Here is a 19013-nt window from a genome sequence, read left to right on the forward strand (position 1 = left end):
AATTGTTTCATGATTTATACATGTTGTTAAGATCATTTCTTAATTCTTGCATCGCATTCATGCATTTTAGTGACCGGACCGTCGGAGAACGAACCCGTGGAACCCGCCGAGTCCGTGGAGCCCGAACCCGGAGTCCCGTTCGTGGTCGAGTCTGAAGTTAACCCAGGCAAGCAGCTAAGCATATTCCTTGCACCTATTTAATCTAATTTAGTTTAGTTATATCACCGGGTAATGTTGGGTAATATATATTATGTATGTATTGCATTCTTGTACCTGCTTCCATGCATTACCTTTCCTTGATTTGTTATCCATATCCTTGGCACTAGTTAGATAGTTAATCACTTAACTTGACTAGATGCTTAGCCCTGCTTAGAATACTTCTTTTGCTCACTAGATAGGAGTGGTTTGGAGTATCACACTTACCTGAGTATCCTTGTTCGCACTTGAGCATCTGGAGTTAGTAGAGTGCAGTATCGAGATTCGAGCGGAATGGTAGGGCCTAGTGAATGGAGTCATATGGGCATAGTCCGCTTGGATCGTTTAAGGACCGTTCGTGGATGACGTCGGCTTTGAGCACCTTTCCGTGCTACCACATATCCAATATAATGGAACGGATAAGCCAATTACCTTCCTTGACTTGATCATTGATGTACAGTCCTAGATACGTGGCCAAGGGCTATGCAGAGAGGCTTAGAGGTGTCCCCGGGTGGACCTGTGAGTAGGAAAGTTTAGAGATGTCCCCGGTGGAAACTAAGTCTCTACGCGTAAGCTAGGTGTGAAGATTTCAATGATTGAGCCATGTTGGGAACGGTTGATGCGAGTACCCTCTTATCCAACTTTAGCGGGTTGGGTGAGTCGCATGGTCCTTGCGTCGTGTGGGTAAAGTAGTACACCCTTGCAAGGTTAAATCAATTCGAATTGCCGCGCTCTCGGTTAAGAGCAAGCTCTTTGTCCGTTGAACTCTTCGTAGAAAGTTTCGGTTGTGATGGAAATGGTTCATGGCATCTCTGTGCCTCATTATTTTGTATACTCTTAATGTACTAAAATTGTTTAGGGGTTTGGGCAACATTAATCAATTCTGATAGGTGAAGGTATACAGAGCTAATGCTTTGCAATAATTACTTAACCTTAAAGCTTTTAATTGAGCCAATGCATGATCCTTGCTTATTTAATCGCGTAAGTCTTGCGGAGTACCTTTTGTACTCAGGGTGCTTTCTAAACCTAGTTGCAGGTGAACCCGAAGTGGTGTTCGGCCACTTCTACCCCGCTGATCCGAATGCGGGGGATGAGTAGGTCGTGGTGGTTGTAATGATGTCCTTGAGCAAGGCGTCATTACTTTAGTAAGTCTTTATCGTAATCGAGTTTCGGGAGAGTTTGTAAATGCAATAAACTTTATATTTCTGTTTAATATGACTTTCGTGAGCCCAAGGCTTGTAAGTGAAGTTTGAGACCCACCTATGTGAACTTGTAATATTAAGCTGTGAACTCTGGTTTGTATAAAACTGCTCTTTGTGGTTTATTTGGCAATGTATTCGATTGTAAACGGTATGTGCATATGCTGAATCCTGGGCGTATGTTGGAGCACATACCGGGACTACCGGATTTGATATTATTTTGGATGAATGACGTGTCGGTTATTCGTGTCTCTAGATGTGGGATAACACGTGGCACGCACTCTGGCAAGCACGTGTTAACTCTCATCTGGATGATAATGACCGGCGGTTCGTTTAAAATAGTATCAAATTGGGCGGTTCTCACAACGGGTATCAGAGCTGAGTTTCCATGAAGTGAACCTAAAATTGGCTTAGTGGGTTGAGAGTCAAATAAAATTTGATCACTTGCACTAAGATTTACTTTTATTAAAAATTTGAACTTAAGGTGAAATGCTACCTTTCTTCCTTCGTCTTAGAGCTACTTCTCCCTTACTGCTTCACTCGTCTAATTAAGAAGTGCTTAACCTCTCTTGTCTGAATGAGTAGCGGTAGCGTAGGAACACCCCCTTACCATCTGGAAACCTTTTGCCTTTTACCGGAGTTGGGAAGGTGGGAATCACCAATTGTCCTGAGCGCTATTAGGAGGGTTGTAGCGCTGCTGGGCAATACGGTTGTTTCGGGTCGTAAGTGAGTGTTAGAACATTAAGGCGTGCTCGCGATGTGAGGAGACGTCATGTGCATTCATACCTCGCATGCATGCATACTTTCTTTTGGTTTTCAAACCTGCATTTATCCAATCTAGTGTGTCGTGATTTAGATTTCGTTGAACTCGTTCTTGCTAATCTTAGTGGGCCAAATCTATTCTTTCTCTTAGATATGTTGTTCCGGTGTTGATCGTGTGTTAGATTTTTATCTACACATTATCTTTCCACCCTGCCTTTGAGTATCATTCTCTATCTTTCATTCCTGACCGCTAACCGTTTTGTTTATTAATAGGATGGTGTTGCGTTCAGAAAATGAAAGGGATGGTGCCAGTGGTTCGGGTGGCAATAACCACCGCAACAACGAGGATCCCCTTCCTAATCCTCCAGTTCACCCAAATCTCGCGGACGTCCTGGCCCGGCAAACTGAACTCATGGCGCACTTAGTCAATCAGTTGGGCAATGCCGGCAATAATGGTCCAAGAGCTGAGCCTCAAGTGAACAGGTTCGGGGATTTCTTCCGCACCAATCCTCCCATCTTCCGTGGCTCCAAGGATCCTCTGGATGCGGATTTCTGGCTCAATGTCATTGAAGAGAAGCTTGGTCTTATTGAATGTGAGCCACATGAGAAGGTACTCTTTGCTGCTCATCAACTGCATGATGCCCCTGGGGTTTGGTGGCGGAACTTCAAGGCATCTCACCCTGCCAACTACTGCTTCACATGGGAGGAGTTCCGCACAGCTTTTCGCTCCTTCCATATTCCCAAGGGTATCATGGACATCAAGAAGAAGGAGTTTCTGAATCTCACTCAAGGAGGTCGTGATGTGATGGCCTATGTCAATGCTTTCAACACTCTCTCCCAATATGCACCTGAAGAAGTGGCCACCGATGCCAAGAAGCAAGAACGCCTGTATGATGGGCTCTCCGCAGAGTTGCAAGACAAGCTCTCCACTACCAAGTTTGAAGATTTCAATGATCTGGTGAATATTGCTATCAGAGCTGAACACAAGATGAAGAATCTTGAGGCAAAGAACAAGCGTCCTGCTCCTACCTCGGCAGGCGGTAGCTCCTCACGTCCACGTCTGGGGCCTTCTCCTTTTCCACCTCGGGCGCCGGGTGCTCAAGCTCCACGTCCTATGTGGATTGTGCGTCACTCTCAACCTCCTCAAGGACAAGCTCCTAGGCCGGTCAGTGCTTATTGGAACAACCCAGGTGTGACCGCAAAGGGTCCGTGCTTCAATTGTGGTGGCTTAGGCCACATCTCTAGGGACTGCCCCTCTCCGAGGCGTGGTGGTGCCTTCAATGCACCTAGGCCCAATGCTCCTCCGCCTCAAGCATCGCGTCAGGAAGTCAAGCCACCACAGGCTCCTAAGCGTGGTCGTCTCAACTACACCACCGCTGAAGAAGTTCCGGAGGATGCTGAAGTACTCATGGGTACGCTCCTAATCAACTCTCACCTTGCAAGTGTTCTTTTCGATTCTGGAGCAACTCTTTCATTCATCAACAAGAAATTTGTGCTGCATAGTAAACTTGAGATACAAAACCTACAAGTGCCATATCATATAGAATCACCAGGTGGGGAAATCATTACTAGAAACTTTGTGGATAAGGTTCCAATTCTCATTGAGGGAGCCACTTTTCGTGCTAATCTTCTTATCCTAGACAAGATGGGCTTAGATGTGATTCTTGGGATGAATTGGTTGGGTAAGCATGACGGAGTTATCAAATGTGGGCCCCGCACCATTGATCTTTTGCACCCTTCTGGGAGTAGAGTTTTACTGTCTCTTGCCAAGGTGGAATCTTGTTTATATGCATTGGCGAGTACCATAGCCACGGCGTTGGAAAATATTCCCGTGGTTTGTGAGTATCCGGATGTCTTTCCAGAAGAATTACCGGGTATGCCTCCTGATCGTGAGGTGGAGTTCGTCATAGAGCTCAAGCCCGGAACAGCTCCCATCTCTAGACAGCCTTACCGAATGCCTCCCAATGAGTTGAAAGAATTGAAGAAACAACTCAAGACTTTATTGGATAAGGGTTTCATTCGTCCGAGCTCCTCTCCTTGGGGATGCCCGGCTCTTTTTGTGAAGAAGAAAGATGATAGTTTGCGGATGTGTGTTGATTACCGTCCGTTAAACGAAGTTACTATCAAGAACAAATATCCTCTTCCTCGGATTGATATCTTGTTTGATCAACTCTTTGGAGCTCGTTATTTCTCTAAGATTGATTTAAGGTTGGGGTATCATCAAATCAAGATTCGAATTGAAGACATTCCAAAAACAGCCTTTTCTACTAGATATGGTCTCTATGAATTCACTGTCATGTCTTTCGGCCTCACCAATGCACCAGCTTATTTCATGTATCTGATGAATAGCATCTTCATGGAGGAACTGGATGTCTTTGTGATAATCTTCATTGATGATATTCTTATTTATTCTAAGACCAAAGAAGATCATGCTCGCCATATTCATATCGTCCTCCAAAAGCTTAGAGAGCATCATCTCTATGCCAAGTTTAGCAAATGTGAGTTTTGGCTTGAAGAAGTATCTTTTCTTGGTCATGTCCTCTCCAAGGATGGTATTGCTGTGGATCCTAGTAAGGTGCAAGATGTTCTGGATTGGAAGCAACCCCAGAATGTCCATGAGGTTCGGAGTTTTCTGGGACTTGCGGGATATTACCGCCGGTTCATAGAGAATTTCTCTAAAATTGCAAAGCCTATGACCGAGTTATTGAAAAATGGGGTCAAGTTTGAGTGGTCCCCAGCCTATGAAGAAGCCTTTCAAACCTTTAAGGATCGTCTCACTACTGCTCCAGTTCTTGCTCAGCCAGATATTTCCAAGAGTTTTGATGTTTATTGCGATGCTTCTCGCATCGGTCTTGGCTGTGTTCTTATGCAAGAAGGCCGAGTGGTGGCCTATGCTTCTCGTCAACTCAAGCGTCATGAAGAAAATTATCCTACCCATGATTTAGAGCTTGCGGCTGTTGTCCATGCTCTAAAGATATGGCGTCATTATCTGCTTGGTAATCATTGCAACATCTATACTGATCACAAGAGTCTCAAGTATATTTTCACTCAATCTGATCTCAATATGAGGCAACGTCGATGGCTTGAATTAATCAAGGATTATGACATGGAAGTGCATTATCATCCTGGAAAGGCAAATGTCGTCGCCGATGCACTAAGCCGAAAGGCTCAATGCAACTACTTGACCATAGCTTCTCCTGTGCATACTCTCTGTGACGATCTGCGGAAACTCGGAATTTCTATGGTCAAAGAAGGCTATCTTGCTACTCTTACAGTCAGATCTGATCTTTATGATCAAATTAAGGAAGTCCAAAAGAAGAATAAGGGTATGGCCCGACTTCGGGAGTTAATGAATCAGGGCAAAGCTTGATGTTTCTCTACGGATGATCAAGGGGTTTTATTCTTTGGGAAGCGAATTGTGGTGCCTAAGGATCATAACCTCAGGCGAATTATCCTTGATGAAGCCCATAGTTCCCAATTCTCCATTCATCCGGGCAGTACCAAAATGTATCAAGATCTCAAGCAAAGATTTTGGTGGACTCGCATGAAGCGAGAAATTGCTCGATATGTCGCCGAGTGCGATGTTTGCCAAAGAGTTAAAGCTGAACATCTCAAACCTGCCGGTACCCTTCAGCCTTTACCCATTCCATCATGGAAGTGGGAGGAAATTGGAATGGATTTCATCACTGGATTACCCAGGTCTTCTCAAGGGTATGATTCTATCTGGGTAATTGTGGATCGATTGACGAAGTCGGCTCATTTTCTTCCAGTAAAGACTACTTATCAAATTAAGCAATATGCGGAGCTGTATCTCACTCGGATTGTATGTCTTCATGGTGTTCCTAAGAAAATTGTCTCTGATCGCGGTCCTCAGTTTGTTGCTCACTTTTGGAGAAATCTTCATGAAGCCATGGGGACTGAACTCACCTATAGTACTGCTTATCATCCTCAGACTGACGGTCAAGCCGAGAGGGTCAATCAAATTCTAGAGGATATGTTGCGAGCTTGTGCTCTTATATATGAGAAGAAATGGGTTACTTGCTTGCCATTTGCAGAGTTTTCTTACAACAATAGTTATCAAGCAAGTATCAAAATGTCACCTTTTGAAGCTCTCTATGGAAGACGGTGTAGAACTCCGATCAACTGGTCCGAATCTGGAGAAAGACCTTTCTTTGGTCCGGATTTGGTAAAAGATGCTGAGGATCAAGTCAGAATTATCCGTGAGAATCTTCGCATTGCTCAATCTCGTCAAAAGAGTTATGCTGATCGTCGTCGCCGAGAATTACATCTCAAGATTGGTGATTATGTCTATCTCAAGGTTTCCCCATTTAAGGGCACTCGCCGTTTTCAAGTCAGAGGAAAGTTAGCGCCACGTTATGTCGGACCTTTCCGGATTATCAAGAAAGTTGGAGCAGTGGCCTATCAGTTGGAACTTCCTCAATCACTCTCCGCCGTGCATAATGTTTTTCACGTCTCTCAGTTGAAGAAATGCCATCGTGTTCCAGCTGACGCCGTCGACTTTGAGTCACTTGACCTTCAACCGGGCCTTACCTACGAAGAACACCCAATAGCCATTCTTGATCGAGATGAAAGAAAGGTGAAGCGTAACATGGTGAAGTTTATAAAGGTTCAATGGAGCAATCACTCCGAAGACGAAGCCACTTGGGAGCGCGAAGATCGATTACGTCAAGAATACCCGGAATTCTTTTCCGATGAGTAAGTTTTCTCTCAATCACCCCCACTTTCTTGATGAAGTTCAATTTCCTAGATACTGTTATATGTGTACACAGTCACCATCAAGAAAACCCTAGGAATGTCTCCCATCACATCATCCCTGCCTTTGTGCATCATCTCTTAGATGTTTATCTTATCTAGGTGAATATGGCCTCAACCTAGTCCGAGTTTTATCCTTCCCCTCTTGTCTACCTAAATCTCGGGACGAGATTTTCTTAAGGGGGGGAGAGTTGTCACAGCCCTGAAAAAAAAGGAAAAGAAAATAAAAATCCTCCACCGGGCCCCATCTGTCAGCCTCTTCCCTCTCCTCCTCTGTTCTCCCGCGCGCCGCGGCACGCGTCGTCGCCGCCGGCCATCCTCGGGCCACGTGCCGATTATCTTCGTGTGCCGTGCCCAACCGTCCCTCCTCTCATCGCCTCAGACCCCGCCCCGACCCCCGTTCGCCTAAAACCCTAACCCTAGCCTCCCCCTTCTCCATTAACGCCGCCGACCCGAGCTCCCATCGCCGCCCGCCGCCGCGATTCGGTCGCTCCGGTGAGCCGCGGCTCAATTCATTGCGCGGGGAGCATCTCCTCCCTTCCCTCGCTCGGTTTCGCCCCTAACCCGGCCCCTCTCCCTCTCTGCAGAGCCGCCGGCGAGAGCTTCGATCCGCCGCCGCCTCCGCTCGTCGCGCCGCCCCCTCCGCCGCAGCCCCTCGCCAGCATCACCGCCGGTGAGGCTCACCGCCTCCTCCTCTTTCCCGTGCGCACCTTCTCCGGCCTTCCCCGGCCCTACCTCGCCGCACCGGCTCGCGCCGCCGCCGTCGCCGCGCGCGTGCGCACGCTGCGCTGCGCCGCGCCGCGTCGTGGCCGCGCCCCTGGGCGGGTCAAGGCCTCTGGCCTTGCCTTGACCCGGCCTAGTGGGCCGCTGGCCAGTGGGCCCGGCCTGTCGGCCTCTGGGCTAGCCAGGCCCGGGTACACCTAGCAATTTTCGCTAGGGTTTCTTTAGGTTTATTTGTGCTGCAACTTCCAAAATCCATAGAAAATCGTGTATAGCTCCAAAAATTATGAAACTTGTTTTGTTGGATTCCTCTAGATGAGATCTACTTAGGAAAAATATTGTTTTGCATGTTACTTTGTTGTAGATCTATCTATAGATTTATCTTACAAAAGTGAGTTTATTGCTTAGTTATTTGTGTGCTGCTTGAAAAATGTCAAACCAAATTTTGTTAGACTCCTTGTGAGGGGTAGTTTTCAGTGGTGCATCTTACTCATGTGTTTCCTTGCTGTTGGTTAGGGTTTCATTTCGATTTCGTGCTTGCTGTCCAAAAGGTGGTTTAGTATAGAACTTTTTACTGGAAAGTGTTAAAATAGCAAAACCAGTTTTGTTAGCTTTGTGTTGCTGCCTAGTTTCCAAAATAATTTTCTTGGATTTGTTTAGTTTAGTTTGCATTCCTTTTCTGTTTTATTTTGCTTAGAGTAGCTGAAAACAGTTTTATTTATGGTTAATTCTAGGAAAATGCTTTTGCTGCAAAACCAATTTTCATGAGTTCTTTGCTTTGTTCTCTACATGCTCAAATTGTTTCATGATTTATACATGTTGTTAAGATCATTTCTTAATTCTTGCATCGCATTCATGCATTTTAGTGACCGGACCGTCGGAGAACGAACCCGTGGAACCCGCCGAGTCCGTGGAGCCCGAACCCGGAGTCCCGTTCGTGGTCGAGTCTGAAGTTAACCCAGGCAAGCAGCTAAGCATATTCCTTGCACCTATTTAATCTAATTTAGTTTAGTTATATCACCGGGTAATGTTGGGTAATATATATTATGTATGTATTGCATTCTTGTACCTGCTTCCATGCATTACCTTTCCTTGATTTGTTATCCATATCCTTGGCACTAGTTAGATAGTTAATCACTTAACTTGACTAGATGCTTAGCCCTGCTTAGAATACTTCTTTTGCTCACTAGATAGGAGTGGTTTGGAGTATCACACTTACCTGAGTATCCTTGTTCGCACTTGAGCATCTGGAGTTAGTAGAGTGCAGTATCGAGATTCGAGCGGAATGGTAGGGCCTAGTGAATGGAGTCATATGGGCATAGTCCGCTTGGATCGTTTAAGGACCGTTCGTGGATGACGTCGGCTTTGAGCACCTTTCCGTGCTACCACATATCCAATATAATGGAACGGATAAGCCAATTACCTTCCTTGACTTGATCATTGATGTACAGTCCTAGATACGTGGCCAAGGGCTATGCAGAGAGGCTTAGAGGTGTCCCCGGGTGGACCTGTGAGTAGGAAAGTTTAGAGATGTCCCCGGTGGAAACTAAGTCTCTACGCGTAAGCTAGGTGTGAAGATTTCAATGATTGAGCCATGTTGGGAACGGTTGATGCGAGTACCCTCTTATCCAACTTTAGCGGGTTGGGTGAGTCGCATGGTCCTTGCGTCGTGTGGGTAAAGTAGTACACCCTTGCAAGGTTAAATCAATTCGAATTGCCGCGCTCTCGGTTAAGAGCAAGCTCTTTGTCCGTTGAACTCTTCGTAGAAAGTTTCGGTTGTGATGGAAATGGTTCATGGCATCTCTGTGCCTCATTATTTTGTATACTCTTAATGTACTAAAATTGTTTAGGGGTTTGGGCAACATTAATCAATTCTGATAGGTGAAGGTATACAGAGCTAATGCTTTGCAATAATTACTTAACCTTAAAGCTTTTAATTGAGCCAATGCATGATCCTTGCTTATTTAATCGCGTAAGTCTTGCGGAGTACCTTTTGTACTCAGGGTGCTTTCTAAACCTAGTTGCAGGTGAACCCGAAGTGGTGTTCGGCCACTTCTACCCCGCTGATCCGAATGCGGGGGATGAGTAGGTCGTGGTGGTTGTAATGATGTCCTTGAGCAAGGCGTCATTACTTTAGTAAGTCTTTATCGTAATCGAGTTTCGGGAGAGTTTGTAAATGCAATAAACTTTATATTTCTGTTTAATATGACTTTCGTGAGCCCAAGGCTTGTAAGTGAAGTTTGAGACCCACCTATGTGAACTTGTAATATTAAGCTGTGAACTCTGGTTTGTATAAAACTGCTCTTTGTGGTTTATTTGGCAATGTATTCGATTGTAAACGGTATGTGCATATGCTGAATCCTGGGCGTATGTTGGAGCACATACCGGGACTACCGGATTTGATATTATTTTGGATGAATGACGTGTCGGTTATTCGTGTCTCTAGATGTGGGATAACACGTGGCACGCACTCTGGCAAGCACGTGTTAACTCTCATCTGGATGATAATGACCGGCGGTTCGTTTAAAATAGTATCAAATTGGGCGGTTCTCACACCAGTCCTCCGTTTCGTTTGTAGGTTTCCCGCTGTGCCGCAAGAGCCCGTCCCGGTCCCGCCAGTCGCAGAACACGTGCGCTCCGGCAATGTGCTCGCCGTCAAGCTCCGGCATGCAATCATGGAACGAACTGGCTGCAGAGCAGGGAGGACGCGACGAGACCGGCCGGGACGCGCGTCTCCGCATCGGTCGCGCGGCTTCTCGTCTAGCCACGGCGGCGGGGCGCGCGGTGGCAAATTGGCAAGCAAGAAACCGGCCGGCGACCCAACCGGCCGGGCAGCACCCGTCGTCCATCCCCTGCCGCGACGAAACGGAAGCGTGCGGCAATGCGGGTACGAGCCGTTCGCAGAGGAGCAGAGCGCCGTCGTCGTGCGTGCTCTGACCGGCCGTGTGCGCCGCGGCGTCGCCGGCCCGGCCAGGGGTGGACCGTGGACGGTATTTCGTTCCATTCCATGTCACGTGCGACACGCACGTAATTGAAAAGACCAAATTAGCTTTTAATTCAAAAATGCATTGAATTAAACATATGTCTATTTCAGTTTAAAATGCATTGAATTAAACATATGTCTATTTCAGTTTGAGAGAGTATGTGCATTTCATTTTCTGAGATATTTCTAAAACATCATACTGCCCATGAAAGATGAGCAAATTTGAACTGCCTGCCACTGAATAAATGAAAATACACGCATTATGAGATTAAAAAAAATCATAGAAGAAGATAATTTCACTCTGACAAGTGACAAGCATGTATTAAGCTGTTCTCACAATAAGGCTACTTGACATGCCATGTGAATCTAACTTGCTGTCGGCGCCAAATATACCTACACATCATAAGAGATAAAATAAACTATTGAACGTCTCCAATTTAGTAAAAGCACCTAGTGTTGTGTTCACTTCCAAAATTTCTCTCTCCAAACTTCACTATTCACCTATCACATCAAATCTTTTACCTCATATATGGAGCATTAAATGTAGATAAATAAAAAAACTAATTACATAGTTTTGATGTACACGACGAGACGAATCTTTGGAGCCTAGTTAGGTCATGGTAGAACAATAATTACCACAAACAAACGAAAAGTGCTACAGTATGTCATAGTGTCCGATGTGACCCTTTTTACCACTATTTTACGGATCTAAACACAGCCTAGCTTCAAACTGGCATCCCATCATTCTTAAATAAGCCATAACTTGCTGGTACTTTATAATTCTTAAGATTATCATTATTCCAATAGAAATATGTAGCTTCTTTCTAGAATAAGTGAGGTAATCATCTACTAATCATTTTGTAGGCATGAATTCTAGAAATGGCCGTGTTTAGATGTCAAAATTTTTTGGCAAAAAACATCTCATCACATGTTTGGATACATGCATGAAGTACTAAATGAAGTCTATTTATAAAACTTTTTACACAGATGGGTTGTAAATCGCGAGACGAATCTAATGAGCCTACTTAATCTATAATTTGCAACAGTGATAGTACTGTAGGTGCCCCGGCCTGCCGTGCATAAATCGGGCCACCCCGCGTTTCAAATCTCTCCTCTCTAAATCGCTGGCAGAATTGGGCCCTGTGCTGCGCGATCCGGCCTGTACTTCCAAGTTCGAACCCACTCCGCCGCCGACGGGATCGTGAGTTTGTTTAGGTCTGTCTCCTCGCCCTTCCCTCTCCTTCCAGCGCCGCCGGGATCGCGATACTGCCGAGGGGTGCGGCGTCGCTAGCTCTCGCGTCTTCTTCCAAGGTTGCTGTCCCTGCCGATCATCCTGTTTATCGTGCGCGGCGGGCGATCATGGCGCTCCGCAAGGTCGCGCAGGGTGTGAGGGCCAGGGCGTTCCAGCAGCAGGGGCAGCTCCTCGCCGCCGCGCGCGGCGCCGCTGGCGGCGCTCCCAAGTTCGCATGGTACGGGGCACCAGCGGAGGACGTGGCTGCCGTGGTGGAGACGGTGCCGCTGTCCGTGGACTACGAGGCCGCCCGGGACGTGGCCACCTTCTCCGCACGCGTGCTCCGCCACATGGCCTCCGGCGGCTGCGACGGCTCCCGCGCCAACCTGGCCGTCTCCCCGCTCTCCCTCCACGCGGCGCTGGCGCTCCTCTGCTCGTCGCCTTCCTAGGCCCCGCCGGCGGCCCCGCCCACGCCGCGCTCGCGTCGCACGTCGCGCTGCACGTGCTCGCTGCCGACGACGCCGCCGGCGGGCCCGCGGTGCGGTTCGCCAACGTCGTCTGGGTTGACGCGGCGCTGCGGCTCAAGGACGCCTACGCCCGCGTCGCCGTCGAGCACTACCGCGCCGAGGTGCGCCCGGCGCCCTTCAAATCCAGGGTAAGCTCTCACCCAACAATTGGCAACTGCCTCCTGTCTGCCATTGAACCATCTCCTTAGAAATTCTCTCTCATCCCTCCCTCACAACAAGACACAATCTCTTGTTTATTAATTGGTCCAGCCGGAGGACGCGAGGCTCCAGATCAACCAGTGGATCGAGAGCGCGACGGCCGGCCGGATCAAGGACCTCCTTCCCCCAGGCTCCATCGACGACAAGGCCACGCCGGCCCTCCTCGCCAACGCGCTCTACTTCAAGGGCGCCTGGGAGCGCAAGTTCGACGCCTCGCTCACGCCGGCGGCCACGTCCGCGTCCCGTTCATGTCGAGCACCGGCAAGCAGTACATCGCCACCCGCCCCGGCTACAAGGTCCTGAGGCTCCCCTACGCGCGTGGCCGCGGCGACCACCGGGCGTTCTCCATGTACATCTACCTCCCTGACGCGCACGACGGCCTGCCGAGCCTGCTGCAGAAGCTGGGTTCCGACCCGGCGGCGCTGCACGAGAGCTCGGGGACTGTGAGGGCCAAGGTCCCCGTGCGCGAGTTCATGGTGCCCAGGTTCACCATGTCGTGCAAGACCGAGGCCACGGCGACGCTGCGGGACCTCGGGCTGACCCTGCCGTTCGACCCCGTCCGCGCCGACTTCGGCGGCATGCTGGAGGCGGCGCCGGAGCCGCTCCTCGTGTCGGAGGTCTACCACGAGTGCTTCATCGAGGTGAACGAGGAGGGGACCGAGTCACCGAGGCCGGTGCGCCCCCGTCGCCGACCACCCGTTCGTGTTCTTGATACAGGAGGAGTTCAGCGGCGTGGTGGTTTTCGCCGGGCAAGTGACCAACCCTTCGGTTTAGCTCTAAATTACGATTTGAAAAATGACGCGATGAATGGTCAATCTTTGCGTGTTCACTCTTGCAATTTTGTAGTTGGGTTGAGGATTTGTAGATTCAATTTTGCTAGTCCAGATAAAAAGTGTAGCAGCGAGATTAACTTGTACCGGAGTACCGGACATTCCTGTCCTCTAAAACAACATATGTATCAATCGATACAGAGGCTGAAATATACTTAATATATTGTCTTATCTAGAAAAACAGTGTCTGTTTAATCGATTCATAAGATCTTCTGAGTTCTGAATATATAGAACGGGTACTTCCCCATCGTTCAGGTACCTTCGGGGCGATGGTCATTAGCAATCCACGGTGGCAGCTCGGTTTGAGGGGAATGCTGTCGAGCCTCCGGATGTTACGCCACCTAGACTTCAAGCTCTTATATTGAAGCACCATCTGTCTGTCACTGTCCCCGATCATCTTCATGCCAAGGAGCGAGTAATCTTTTAGCTTGCACACGAACCGGTTCGATGCCAAGGAGCGAGTAATCTTTTAGCTTGCACACGAACCGGTTCGATCGCTTCTGCATTGATTCGTAAGGGGCAGCGAAGCTATTGAACATCACGACCTCTTCTTCCCACAGGGCATCGTAGGTCCAGCAACTTAACGTGGTGCCATGGTGTCGATCCTGCCAGGCGGGTCAGGCGTCGAACCAGCCCGCCGAGAGTGGGAACGGCCGGTCGGTGCCGTCGCGCCAGCACATGTCGCCACCGAAGACGACGTTCTCGGCGCTGCTCAGCGCCGCGACGCGTGCTCCGCCTGCGCGTAGCGCTCCACGCAGCGCATCGGCGCCGGCGGGCTGGGGCGCTCAAACTGCGTCGTGGCGACGCGGATCACCGGCTTCGTGGTCGCCGGATCGGGGGTCACGTCGGCCTCCAGGTAGCCCCTTCCCGTCGGCGAGTTGGCGAACTTCCAGCGACCAAAGTTATCCAGAGGGAGCTTGCTCAGCTGCAGCAGATGTTCCATGGCAAGTAGGACACGTACGTTGAATTAACAGAGCGGGGAGATGTGCGGTCAAGAACTTCATGAGTGAGCCGGTGCGTTACTGTGACAGATCCACCGAGTTAAAATGCTTAATTAAGCGTAACCGCCATCATTTGGCGCATTAGTTTAATTAAGTGTAACTGTCACAACTCACAGGCCGACCGAAACACACCAGAAGTCTCGCACGAAGGCGAGCGCAGAAGGTACCAGCATGATACAATCTTACAAAAATAGCAAATTATATTAAGACTTTTACAAAATAGCTTAAAATTTAAAATTTACAAATGAAAAGATAGCAGCGGAAAAGAATCTAACATACAGAGCATTTTTACTAGAGAATAAATAAAACAAACTAAATAAATCGATAACTACCGAAACGTGAAGACAAGGCGCCACATCGAGCCCACCGATATGACACCTAGTTAGCTCCTAAACCTGAAATAGGGTAAACAACAAACACTGAGCAACTAATACTCAGCAAGACTTACCGGACCAGTGTGTATAACTTAGCCCACATACCTAGACATGCAAGGCCTTTGACAGGTGATTATTTTGCAGAAAATAGCGACTAAAGTGAGTCCTTAATTTCCATATTTTAGCTCCAGATTCTATACAAATTAACCATAATCCAATATTTGCATAAACAAACTATAGCAAACATGGTGGTGCAATCAAGAATAACTCAATATGTTCAACATTATATATATATATATATATAACTCACATTCTAACATTTTGCTACGATGCAGCAAAGAGATCAAGGCCCTCATAACCGCGAGACATGGCGAATCGATTCGATTTAACCTTGCAAGGTGGACCTAACCAACACGGCACGTATAAGCCCCGTCGGACCACACGCACCAACTCTTCCCCTCCCCGCCTTGAACTACAGGACCGCCCCACCATCATATGGTCAGCCGAGCTCAACATGAGACCACCAAAAGTAATACATGCATCCCCATTTCTCTGCGACTACTCGACTACCCCAGGAGGTAAGATGGAGTCCTGTACTTTCGAAGCAAAGCAGTACTAGGCTTACCGGTTTCGACTACCTCCTACTCCCGGCATGCGGTTAGTACAATTCAATCCCCGATCAGCACTGCCGACAATGGCCGGTCCTTAATCGACACAGACGGGACTAAGACAACCAGGAACCCTGTCCTGCTGCCATACCTATATATCATCACCATTCCCGTCTGGTCTTCAATTTCCATATCAACTTCAATATCTCATGTACTGGAATATAAATAAATCCTAATTCTCGCGAGTAACCGGAATTTACTCGACTTCTAAATATCCTATATCTCGCGAGTGACAAGAAATCACTCGGCTTCTACCGAGAATTATTAAGCATAACATTTCTATCGTCCTAAACATAATAGTATAAACTCAAGAAAACCTAGGGATCATGCAACTATGGTTCCAAACAATTTCTATACCTAATACACAAGTAATAGAGACATATATATATAGGTGTCATAATTTGAAATAATAGGACATGCACCGGGGCTTGACTGGGGTAACACTAAGTCAGTGCTAATCCTATTAAGGCCTTGGGCCCTTCCGACCTTGGGCCAGGTCTTTGGTTGCTTCAGCAGGTCCATCCATCTTCTGGCGATATCCGTCGAACACCGTCTTGTGGGTCGACTCCAACACCGCGTGCTTCACGTCCACACGTATACCTCTAGCGCACCTAAATGAGGTGAATAATACATATGCATGAATATATATGAAATGCCAATTAATGCACATGCATATGACACAAATTAGTGCAGTTAAAATTTCCTACTTACAAAAGAACCATACTCAAAAATGAACTAGTTGGCAGACTGTCCGCTATGCAGCAGCGGACTGTCCTCAACTCAAACTTGCCGACCTACCAAACATACCCACGTCTCTGGATAAACTTACAACTATACGGCGGACGGTCCGCGATCCAGTAGCGGACTGTCCGCAGTACACCTCTGCCAACTCGCCAGAACCTACAACGTCTCTGGATGGATTTCTAGACTGACTAGCTGACTGTCCGCGCCTCAGTAGCGGACTGTCCGCAACACACCTACGCCAATCCACCAGAGACAACGACGTCGCTGGACGAATTTATAATCCTAACAGCGGACCGTCCGGCCCCCCCTTGGCGGACAGTCAGCAGTTCACTCTGCCCAACCACCAGAGACGACAACGTCTCTGGACAAAATCCAAGACTCTACGGCGGACTGTCCGCTCTCCAAAAGCGGGCCGTCCGCAGTTCAACCCTGCGGAACCCACCAGAGACAACATCGTCTCTAGACAAAGTTCGAACTCTACGGCGGACTGTCCGCTCTCCAATAGCGGACCGTCCGCAGTTCAATCCTACGAAAACACCAGAGACAACATCCTCTCTGGACAACTTCTAACTTGACCTGCGGACTGTACGGCCCTCCTAGGCGGACCGTCCGCGATTTACTTTTGCAGACCACCCGACAGACGGCAGTAAGCACGGCGACGGCGGTTCACCGGTGCCTGCGGCGCACAACGGGTGGGGGAAAGAGGCCAGGGGGTCCAAGTGACTCACCACGATTCCATTCCCGTGGTCGGTTCGAGCGGAGGATGACCGGAGAAGCGAATCGACGGTGGAGCAAAGCTTCAAGCGGCTCCAATGGTGACCGGCGGTGGCGGGGGCGATTCCGGCCGGGAGAAGCTGGGCTGGGGGTTGGGGAAGGTGCTCACGCGAGGAATCGAAGTATGGTGGCCGGAGGAGGGAGATCGACGGAAGGAGGCGACGGCGGTGCGAGCAGACGAGCTCCGCTCGTCTCTGGTCGAGGTGGGAATGAGGAAGGAGGATATGACGACCGGGCCTATATCCAGCTAAATATCTGGGCGTTACTCTGGCGGACCGTCCGCCGATCCCTAGCGGACCGCCCGCCGATCCCTAGCGGACCGTCCACGGTTTTTCCTGGGTGTTACAGTTACCAGGAGGCAGAAGGACTGTTGGCTGCCTGTTCTTCAGGGGGCACCGGGGAGCAGTGGTACTTCTTCCACCATGGGCGGTCCTCAAAGATGCTCCGGATGTACGGCATGATTTCCTGGCCGTCCCATGCGTGAAACATCGGTCAATAAACGAAATAGCGATCGAAGCACACAGGAACTATATAGCCAGAGAAACTAAGGGATTTACCTGGAAGAAGATCACATCCGGGTTGTGCTTCTCCACGAGGGCACCGATGGCCCGCATCCTCTTGTAGACGAAGACATCCTCCCGCGACCACACGTTGTAGGTCAAGAACTTGATCTGCTTCGTGGCGTCCTACAAAACAAACGATAGATTCCAAACATCTCAACGCAGGATTAACAAAGCACAGAGTCTTTGGAGGGATCGCTAGCTAATTACTAAAAGGCACATCCTCAGATAAAAACAACAAAACATAGCAAGGCATGTAGATGTAGGCAACTAAACAGTAACACTTATCAGCATTCAGCAACTAGTAGGATAAATCGGCATCACCATTTTCCTCGAAGCCTAGAACTACGCGAAAGCTTCCGTGGAGGCGCTTGTGATCCTTTGCCCACCGCGGATGTTGATCCATAAACTGAAGCAGGGCATCGAGGACCACAGTCCATATATAAGTACTAGAGCTATAGGTTTAGCGATCGGTCTGCTTTTATTTCTTGCAAGCAAACGAAGAGGCGCCTACCCCAATCAACGCATGCAATAAATGCCGGGCGGTTCTGAAAAAAACGAAGAGGCGCCTACAAGCAGCTCAGAAAACGAAGAGCCCCAACTGCCTGCCCATTGACTGCAGGTTCCAACTGATCGATCGTATGAATGTGTATAGTAATGGAGTACTATAAATTAGCAAGACGCCATGCATAAATAGAGCATGATTTTTCTTTTTTGCCTTCCAAGTTCATATGGAAGACTGCTAATTTATTATCCAGTTTAGCTACTACTCCCTTTTGTTAATCGGCCTTGAAACGGGTCGAGAGTTGTGTACTCCTCATTTGTTCCAAATTGTAGATTGTTTTAATTTTTTCTTAAAACAATATAAATAATAATACTCCCTCCGTCCTCCAAAGACTTTTTATTTAGAAAATTTCAGACATACTATAGTAGTGAAACATGACCACTAATTAACTACAATAGTCGTGATTGAAGGACCGTGCTGTTTTGTGATTCCTTATAGCCTCAATAAATGCAAAGCATTGGAACTAGAAATGCAGTTATTTCTAGGTACTTGCTTTAATTAGATGGATTTTACAACAATCTAAATGAACAGTCTTTGTGGGACAATTTGAAGGTTAAACGAACCATCTTTGTGGGATTAAGGGAGTATGTATCTAGAAAACTCAAAAAAACGAACTATGATTTGGAATGGAGAGAGTATTAATCTACCCACAACTGATCGTGCAACAGTGAGTTATGCGAGTCGGTTATCTTCCACCCCTCTTCATCCGATCCTCGTCTCAAAACTTATTGGGGAGTAAAATATGGTAGCTATGCACCAAAGAAGTATGAAATTCTCTATTATGGTAGCTATGTACCAAAAAACCGCACTCTATTTTATTTGAAGGTTAAACGAACCATCTTTGTGGGATTAAGGGAGTATGTATTTTCTTTCAACTTTTTATGGTATTTTTTCAAAGTTTGGATTTAT

At 47.9% G+C, this 19013-nt stretch overlaps 1 long non-coding RNA gene and 2 pseudogenes across 1 annotated transcript; 1 reads left to right on the plus strand and 2 right to left on the minus strand.

Moving 5' to 3' along the window:
* The first annotated feature begins 11991 nt into the window (after positions 1–11991).
* Positions 11992–13362, plus strand: LOC120695498 (annotated as a pseudogene).
* Positions 13363–13798: 436 nt separating this feature from the next.
* Positions 13799–14361, minus strand: LOC120695500 (annotated as a pseudogene).
* A 2977-nt stretch (positions 14362–17338) lies between these two features.
* On the minus strand, positions 17339–17961 carry LOC120696177. The gene is made up of 2 exons (XR_005684034.1): positions 17537–17961; positions 17339–17444 (listed from the first exon to the last, which is right to left on the minus strand). It is a non-coding gene; the product is annotated as an uncharacterized LOC120696177 (long non-coding RNA).
* Between the last annotated feature and the right edge of the window lie 1052 nt (positions 17962–19013).

Source organism: Panicum virgatum, chromosome 2K, assembly GCF_016808335.1.
Source record: "Panicum virgatum strain AP13 chromosome 2K, P.virgatum_v5, whole genome shotgun sequence".
In the NCBI taxonomy this organism is placed as follows: domain Eukaryota; kingdom Viridiplantae; phylum Streptophyta; class Magnoliopsida; order Poales; family Poaceae; genus Panicum; species Panicum virgatum.